We start from the raw sequence: 9,081 nt of genomic DNA on the forward strand, positions 1-9,081 counted from the left end.
ATTACAGTGCAGATTTGGTGGAGAACTTCACAGGCATTATTAGGTTTGGACTGTACAATTGTATTTTAATATCTCTGTATATGTACCTTCATTTTAATATACATGTAACCATAAATGCTGTTTAGTATATTGTACTTTTGTTGTACTTTTTAAAACATTTTACCTGAGGACGCAAGGGGACTGTTATATCTTGTGATACATGCAAGACATCTGTAAAAGAAGGTGAAATTTTAATAAAATTGGTGATTAAAAGAAAACCACAACTTGTATGATATTATCCCTCGATATCGAAGATCAATTGAAGGATTTGAAGAAACTATCAAAGAAACAACAGCAATAGCAGATGATTTGGGCTTTGAACCAATGATTACACCTCAATAATCAATTCGTCCTCAAAAAAAGAAGAGACGGGCATGTTTTGAGCCTCATAATGATCCTCTTCTGGATCCACAAGAAACGTGTTTTGGATGTACTTATAACTTCCATCGAAGAGAGATCTCATCAGTTGCATACAATTGAAACTTGACTTTTTGGATGGTATTGAAAATATTTAAAAAAAATAAAATAAACAATTTTCCAACGAAGATCTCATAAAGTATTGCCAGGATCTATTCTTAGCGTTTGGTAGTGATAACACTCCTGATATTGATGGAGTAGAAACGTAAGATGCGTTGACAGGATTTCTGAAGCGAGAAGTCCTAGAATGCCGCCTATAAATGAGCTAGGATTCATACCAAGAAATACTTTTTGTTTACCACCCAGAAGGCTGCTATTGCATTACCAGTTTTGGTAGCTTCTGGGCGCGATTTTCCAAAACCGAAACTAATAACAAAGTTAATTAAGATGCACCATGTCCAAAAATTGTAAATCGAGACTAGTATTACTACAGAAGAAAATATTTAACTGAAATATTAATAAGACTATGTAAGTATAAAAAGTAGAACAATTCAATTTATATAACTTATTTTTTATTCTTATTAGAAATGGGCTCACACACCTGAAGACACTAACGTTTATCTTCGTTAGAGTGTGTGAATAACAGTTTAATTTTGTTAAAATGCAATAAATCATCTATCAGCAGTAAGAAATTATTAAGAAAGTAAGAAATTGTTTTATTTCACAAACTGTAAGAGAGTTTACAGTTCGTATCCTTCGCTTTGTCTTAACTTAAGCGTTCAGGATCCAAGCCCGTGTGCAGACGGTTGTGTTTCTTGAATCTCTTGTAATCATCAAAAGTCATTGTTTAGTCCTTCAGTACTTTCTCGAGTTGTCCAATGGATATTTTATACAGTCCATACTTTTCATGCTCTTTTGAATTTTCCTTCACATACGGAAAAAGTTCAAAGTGTCCTTATGGCTGTGCTCCACATCTACACGAGAGCACCTGTAACAGTACAGGACACGCAGTGAGGAGTTCGCACAGCTTTCAGTTTAGTGCGGAGTCCAGAGGGAGGACTCGCTCGCTGAATGATCTCTCAAGAAATCCAAGGTGAGATTTAACAGGTGATTTCTTCAACAGCCACGACAAGTGTGGAGACGTTCTCTAGATTTCCTGAATATGACGTTAAATTTGTTCAAATCATTTGTTGTAGTTAACAGAACTAAATGCTTTGGAAGTACATCTAAAACAGCAGAGCAACACTGTAGCACTTCGTGTGTGACTGAACTTAATTGTGTAAACCTGTCTCTATGAACACCGACAAAGAGTTCTCACTCAACAGAAGATTGCGATGTGAGCACAATAATATAAAACACATGGAGATGCCAGAGATTGAACCCGGGACCTCATACATGCGAAGTATGCACTCTACCACTGAGCTACATCCCCAGTGGTGTGTGCTCACGGAGAATGCCTGCAATTTCCCACTTTTGTGTTTCCTCTACTACAGAGTAAATTCATGGGAATGAAGAAATAAGGAAGAAAAAATAATTGCATTGAAGCTTCCAGAGACTGGGCAAAAACGAATCAGTTATTTTTATATCCAGTCACACGGGCGACGGTGGTTAATTCCTCGACGGGGGAGTGCTTTTTTACCTCCTTACTCTACTGTCTTTCAATTCTGTTTTCTTTGAAAGCTTTTTGCATCTTTTAAGTGCTCTCGGTTAAACTACGCATAGAACAACAGCAGTACTGATGATTTTCATGGACCGATGCACACTTCTTCTGTACAACTCCAGTGATAAATCCCTGTTTGTAAATATTGTAGAAGAACGAAAAAGGGCGAAACAACGCTCCAACCACAGGAATGGTAACCGGAAGGATCGTGTTCTTATTTAATATGTCATTTTGAGATGCCTTGTCAACGCAGACAGGCGTTAGAGCTGAACAAATAATTTATAGTGGTGGTTGTAAACATGGAACATGTTATTTCTATACCAGGAAGAAAGGAGCAGACTCTTAAACTCTTTAACTCTTAAGTTAAAAGAGACAAAAACGACATCTAATCACAGCTAACATTAATTAAAATGACATCACAACAAAAGAGCTGAGCCTTGAGTGAATCAAATTCGTTTTCATTGAATGTCTGTGTCTTCATCACTTTGACCGGGGTAAAGTTAGCTTGAAGTACGAAAACGATTTTGGCACGCCTGTAGCGTTTTTATGAAACAATTGCTTTGTATATACAATTGCTCTGTGTATAAAGTACATTGTGAATGTTCTCACAGCCTTCAGTTTGTCTTTTTATTCCACGCACGAATATTCTTGTGTCCATATCACATATCATATAACACAGAACGCCTTTAAACCAAATGCATTTTAAAGACCACGACTTTGAAATAAACATATCAGTGAGCTTATTATTCTTTTCTGACACTCAGGGTTTTGATTGATGCGCAATTACGCACCATCTGGAACACTGGGGGACCGCTGTATACATACATACGTTCACAACGCAGAAATACTGCTCAATAGAGTTTCATGGGAAAAACCCATATATGACCATAGGAAGCAGAACAGCAGTTTCCAATTACCCAGACTGTCAGCACGGGAATAAAGCTTTGTTTTATTTCTGAAACCCTTTCTTTATTTCCTGTTTTCATTCTGCAGGAAAATTCCTGTTCTTTACTCAACAGCTTTTTAAAAACAGCACCCATGATGTTCAAATCATGATGTCCATGATTGTTTACACAGAAGACTGGCAGAGCTTTGGGTTGTGAATCTCTTTTTCTCATGGTTTTATTGAATGTGGCACTGTGCACTAGGATAGGGGGATGCTGTTCACAAGCCAATAGCATTTAAACCACAGCACCCAGAATGCTGCAAGTAAGTGTTTTACACACTAAGCAGGTCCTCTGACCTTTCCCAGCCTTGCTTTGGGTTGTGAAACCTCTTTCAGTTTTTTTTATGATTTTTTCAATACGGCACCGATTAGACATGCAATACACTGGGATAGGGAGGTCCTCTTCATGACTCAATAGCATTTGAAGCACAACATTCACAATGCTACAACCAAGTGTTTTACACACCAGACAGCCCCCCTCACCTTATACAACCTTGCTTTGGGTTGTGAAAGTGTTCTTTATTTTTTTATGATTTTTTTTAATATAACACTACAGGTAATATACTGGAGTAGGGGGGTCTTCTTAATACATGGGGTACATGGGGAAAGCGCCTTAAAAGGAGGCTTCTCAAAGCTCTTTACAGAATGACAAAAACAATAAATAAAAATATACAAGATAAAACACAATTACAATATATAGAGGAGACCGTGGATGGTGGTACTAAGAAAAGCAGAGGGGTGAAGAATGGAAGCAGTTCAGTAAAGGCTTTTCTGAAGAAGAGGGTTTTGAGTCTGGATTTGAAGTAGTTTAGAGAAGGTGACTCTGTGATATCCTTGGGGAGAGAGTTCCAGGGCTTGGGGGCACAACAGGAGAAAGCCCTGTCACCCACAGAATGTAGATGGGCTTGGGGAACAGTTAGGAGAGCAGAATTAGAAGAGAGAAGGTTGCGAGGTGGGGAGTAGGGCGATAATAGTTCAGACAGGTAATGAGGTGCAAAGCCATGCAGAGCCTTATAGGTGAGCATGAGAAATTTCATGTGCATTTTTTCCCCTCTGTAACAAGAAACATGTGCACTCTGAATTGAGTAGGTGTCAAATTTGTAAACCTGAAATTATTTTTTGTTCATATAGTCATTAAGATCCAAAAGACTTGGACAGACATTCAACGAGCCCAGGCATAGAGACTGAGTGTCGAGCGAGCAGGAGCGGTGAGGAAGGAGACTGCGAGAACATAGATATAGATATAGATATAGATATACTTTACACAAAGTACAGACAGTGCATCAAGACAATATACTGTACAAACAGTAGACAACGTACAAGTAAACAATGCAGACATGTAAAGAGTGACTGCAGATGTGCGGAATAAATAAGAAATTAAGGTAGATGTTTCTATGAAATTAATGGTATTTGAAATGTTGCAAAAAGAAAAGCGATTTGCTTTGTAAAAAAATGAGAGATGATTTTTACTTTATACAGGAAAGGCATGTGCGTCAAGTTTATCTTTTTGGATTGCACCATTTGAAAATATAAATTGGAAGTTAGTTTGGACAACTCTTGTTGGATATTGTTAAAAAGATATCATTTAAAATTGTTCATAGTTTTTATCCAGTTAAATAAGTACTCTCTAAAGTACTTATTTAAGCATGAGCAGGATGATTTGTGCATTTTTTGTCGGGCTGAAAGGGAACCTTTGGTACATTTAGTTGTAAGGTGTGTGTGAAGTTGGTTTGGACGGACTTGCACAATTTTGTTTGTAGGCATTTAAAGGTGTTTTTTTTAGGTTTAAGGACTTTGATATTGTACTGTGTAAGATAACTTTTAAAAAAACATTTATTTATAGCAAATTTATTAGTCATTCTTAGTAATTTTCACATTCATAAAATCAAAATGGTCCAATAATACTCCCCTTTTTAGTACTTTTCATATGGAGTTGAAATATTATTTAAATTCTATAAAAATGAAAAAAAATGCTTAAGCAAGGAAAACATTTGATATATGTAAAAAATATCATTTACATCGTTACCTCTGGCAGTTAATTTTTTTTCTGTACGTGTTTTTTTCTTGTATCCATTTCTGCTCCTGTAGTTGTATTTGTAAATTATTTACACATTTAATATAAAAAAAATGTCGGCCGTATATGTTACACTATAATATAACGCAAATATCTATTTTTTCAGATTATTTTTATTCGACTAATATTTTTGTGCAAAGGAACAAGTAATAGGTTTATTCCATGCTGAAAAAAAGAAGAAAGAGAACACAACGTTTCGGCCGTGGAGCCTTCTTCAGGTGTCGACACCTGAAGAAGGCTCCACGGCCGAAACGTTGTGTTCTCTTTCTTCTTTTTTTCAGCATGGAATAAACCTATTACTTGTTCCTTTGCAGCCTACGCATGCTGACGCAGCTACCCACCTGAACTAATATTTTTGTGGTTCATAGCAACGGTCACTAAGGAAAGTTCATCTGATAACCCGGAAGTCCTCTGTTTGACCACGTTTCGCTTTCTGTGTTCAAACCCACGTGTTTACAGCGACTGCAGCTGCAGGAATTGTTTGTGTTTTTCCGATCGACTCTGAAAAAAATGGAGAATCTGTTGCTTAATCTGGAAACTGAGGTGCACTCTTTCATGGAGACTGTGCTTAGATCGATCGTGCACGAAGTTTCAGAAGTTTTCCGAAACCGGACAGATGATTCCGAGAAGTCGATTGAAGAAAAACTCCGCCGGATCTCCCAGGTTCTGGCGAGACGGGTCTTGATTAAAATACCGGGGTAAAGTTAGCTTGAAGTTCGAAAACGATTTTGGCACGCCTGTAGCGCTTTCACGAAATCTCTTAGAGTTACAAAAACACTTGCTTTGTGTATAAAATACATTGTGGATGATTTCTCAGCCTTTACTTTTTCGTTTTTATGACATTTTTTGACCAAGCACGAATATGCTTTTGTCCATATCTCCGCAATGGAAGCACAGAACGCCTTCAAACCAAAAGCATTTTAAAGACCACGACTTGTGGATATTTCCACAGCCTTTACATCAATCTATCGGTGAGCTAATTATCTTTTTTTAAACCTCCGGTTTTTCATCGATGCGTAATTACGCACGAACTGGAACCCGGGGGACCGCTGTGTGCACACGTCCACAAAGCGAGAAATACTGTTCAATACGGCTTCATGCGAAAAACCCGTATATGACCATAGGAAGCAGAACAGCGCAGTCTCCAATTACCCAGACTGTAAGCACGCGAATAAAGCTTTGTTTGATTTCTGAAACCCTTCCTTTACGTCCTGTTTTCATTCAGGTAAGGGTCAACTATATTGAAAATACTACTGACAGCAGGAAGATTAAAATATTCTTTACTCAGCAGCTTATTAAAAACAGCTCCCATGATGTTCAAACCGATTTTTTACACAGAACACTGACACAGCTTTGTGTTCTGAATCTCTTTTTCTCTTGCTTTTATTTAATGTGGCACAATGCACTGGGATAGGGGTATTCTGTTCACAAACCAATAGCATTTAAACCACAGCACCCACAATGCTGCAGGTAAGTGTTTTGCACACTAAGCAGGTCATCTGACTATTCCCAGCTTTGTTTTGGGTTATGGAACCTTTATTTTTTTAGGATTTTCTGAAGATAACACTACAGGTGGGATGGGTGGGTCGTCTTCATGGCTCAATAGCATTTCAAATACAGCACCCACTCTGCTGAAACCAACTGTTTTACATACCAGACAGGCCCCCGAACCTCGTACAACCTTGCTGTGGCTGTGGCCCCTTTCTTTATTTTTTAATGAGTTTCTGAAGATAACACTACAGGTAATACACTGGGACGGGTGGGTCGTCTTCATGGCTCAATAGCATTTCAAATACAGCACCCACTCTGCTGAAACCAAGTGTTTTACATACCAGACAGCCCCCCAAACCTCGTACAACCTTGCTGTGGCTGTGGCCCCTTTCTTTATTTTTTAATGAGTTTCTGAAGATAACACTACAGGTAATACACTGGGACGGGTGGGTCGTCTTCATGGCTCAATAGCATTTCAAATACAGCACCACTCTGCTGAAACTAAGTGTTTTACACACCAGACAGGCCCCCGAACCTCGTACAACCTTGCTGTGGCTGTGGCCCCTTTCTTTATTTTTTAATGAGTTTCTGAAGATAACACTACAGGTAATACACTGGGACGGGTGGGTCGTCTTCATGGCTCAATAGCATTTCAAATACAGCACCCACACTGCTGAAACCAAGTGTTTTACACACCAGACAGGCCCCCTAACTTTATATAACCTTGCTGTGGCTGTGGCCCCTTTCTTTATTTTTTTATGATTTTCTGAAGATAACACTACATGTAATACACTGGGACAGGTGGGTCATCTTCATGGCTCAATAGCATTTCAAATACAACAGCCACACTGCTGAAACCAGGTGTTTTACACACCAGACAGCCCCCAGAACCTTATACAACCTTGCTGTGGTTGTGGCCCCTTTCTTTATTTTTTTATGAGTTTTTCAATATGGCACCATTAGACAGGCGGTACATGGGGATAGTACATCGTGCTCTTCACGAGTCAATAGCTCTTCAAGCACAACAGCCACAGTGCTGCAACCAGGTGTTTTACACACCAGACAGCTCCCCTAACCTTATACAACCTCGCTTTGAGTTGTTTAACATTTCTTTCAAATCACTTGGGTTCATCAATCATTTGATCATTTTTCAGCGTGTAATAAACCTATTACTTGTTCCTTGGAGATTACCATCTGCTGATAAGATATGATCGCTATATTGACCATATACAATTTCTTGCATAAGGAATTCATATTTTGCATACACCGATCCCCCCGGAGTCCCAAGTGATTCTGGTTTTGGAAAGCTAAAGGACAATGAGCTTCACGATACCAGGGGGACAGTGGGTGGTCAATTCTCCCCTAAACAATGGATCTTGTCAGATTATGATGTCAGTGCATTTAATAAATGTTGTTGAACTCTCTTTAGCCCAAATACAAAGGAGCCCAGACCCAGAATGTTACACATACTGACAGAGAGTGATCTCATTATGTGTGTTTGGATTTTAACAACTATTTTTATTGTTTGCCAGAACCAAAACAATCTATGTTAGACATTTTCATCTTCAGCCAAAAATACAAACCTGTGTACGTAGTGTGGTGCAGGTTCTTGTCCCATCCTGCTCTTGGTCCAGGTTGGAGGGTTGCACCGATTCTGAATCTTGTAAGCTGGTATGGATGGGTTTGGGGGTGTTGATACCAGAGTGGTCCAGGAGGGTGGTGCAGGTGTCTCGGGGGCATTCTTGTTTTTCTATGAGTTCAGGTTGATTCTGTTGGTTCTGTCATGAATCTCCCTCACGCAGGCAAGCGCTCCCGCATTCCCTCGAGCTCTCCCCATACCAAACGTGCACATGTCAATCAGTCCTCTACTTAAACCCTCATCTGTCCCCCGGTCATTGCTCACGATTGAGATTCTCTCCCGGAGCTTACCTACTAACTACGCCTTTGCCTTACTATGACTTCTCCCCTGGACCTCGACCCCGCTTTTCCGACAACTGCTTTAGCCACTCGATTTTGTACCTTCGCCTGTTTTACGCTTTCTCGGATCCTGACCCCAGCCTGTCTCTTCATTTACGCCTCTGCCTACCGACGCAACTTCTACGCCTTCCCGGACTCCGACCCCTGCCAGTCCCTCGACTACGCCTTCGCCTGTCGATTCTGTGCCTACGCCTGTACTACGCCTTCCCGGACTCGGGCCCCTGCCTGTTTACTCCGACTACGCCTGCGTCTCGCGCCAACCCTACCAAGGGCACCGCATTGGATCCCTATCCTCAGCAGTCAGCCCCTGCGTGACAGGTTCTGAGTGTCTTGGTTACATCCGTTTGTGTGTATAGATGAAAAAGCTATTGAAGAGCACCCCCACACCCCCCACCCGTCTCGGTGGAAGTTGCCATGTTCAAAAAATCCTAAAAAGATAATTAAAGTTGCACACAACAAAGCATGACTGTGAAAGGTCAGGAGGCCTGCCTAGTGAGCACAACACTTGATTACAGTCAAAAAAACAATTAAAAAATA

General features: G+C 39.9%; 1 non-coding gene across 1 annotated transcript; it reads right to left on the reverse strand.

Moving 5' to 3' along the window:
- Positions 1-1,756: 1,756 nt before the first annotated feature.
- On the reverse strand, positions 1,757-1,828 carry trnaa-cgc (transfer RNA alanine (anticodon CGC)). The gene has a single exon. It is a non-coding gene; the product is annotated as a tRNA-Ala (tRNA).
- Positions 1,829-9,081: the final 7,253 nt, after the last annotated feature.

The sequence above is a fragment of the Lepisosteus oculatus genome, chromosome 14 (genome assembly GCF_040954835.1).
Source record: "Lepisosteus oculatus isolate fLepOcu1 chromosome 14, fLepOcu1.hap2, whole genome shotgun sequence".
NCBI classification, from domain to species: domain Eukaryota; kingdom Metazoa; phylum Chordata; class Actinopteri; order Semionotiformes; family Lepisosteidae; genus Lepisosteus; species Lepisosteus oculatus.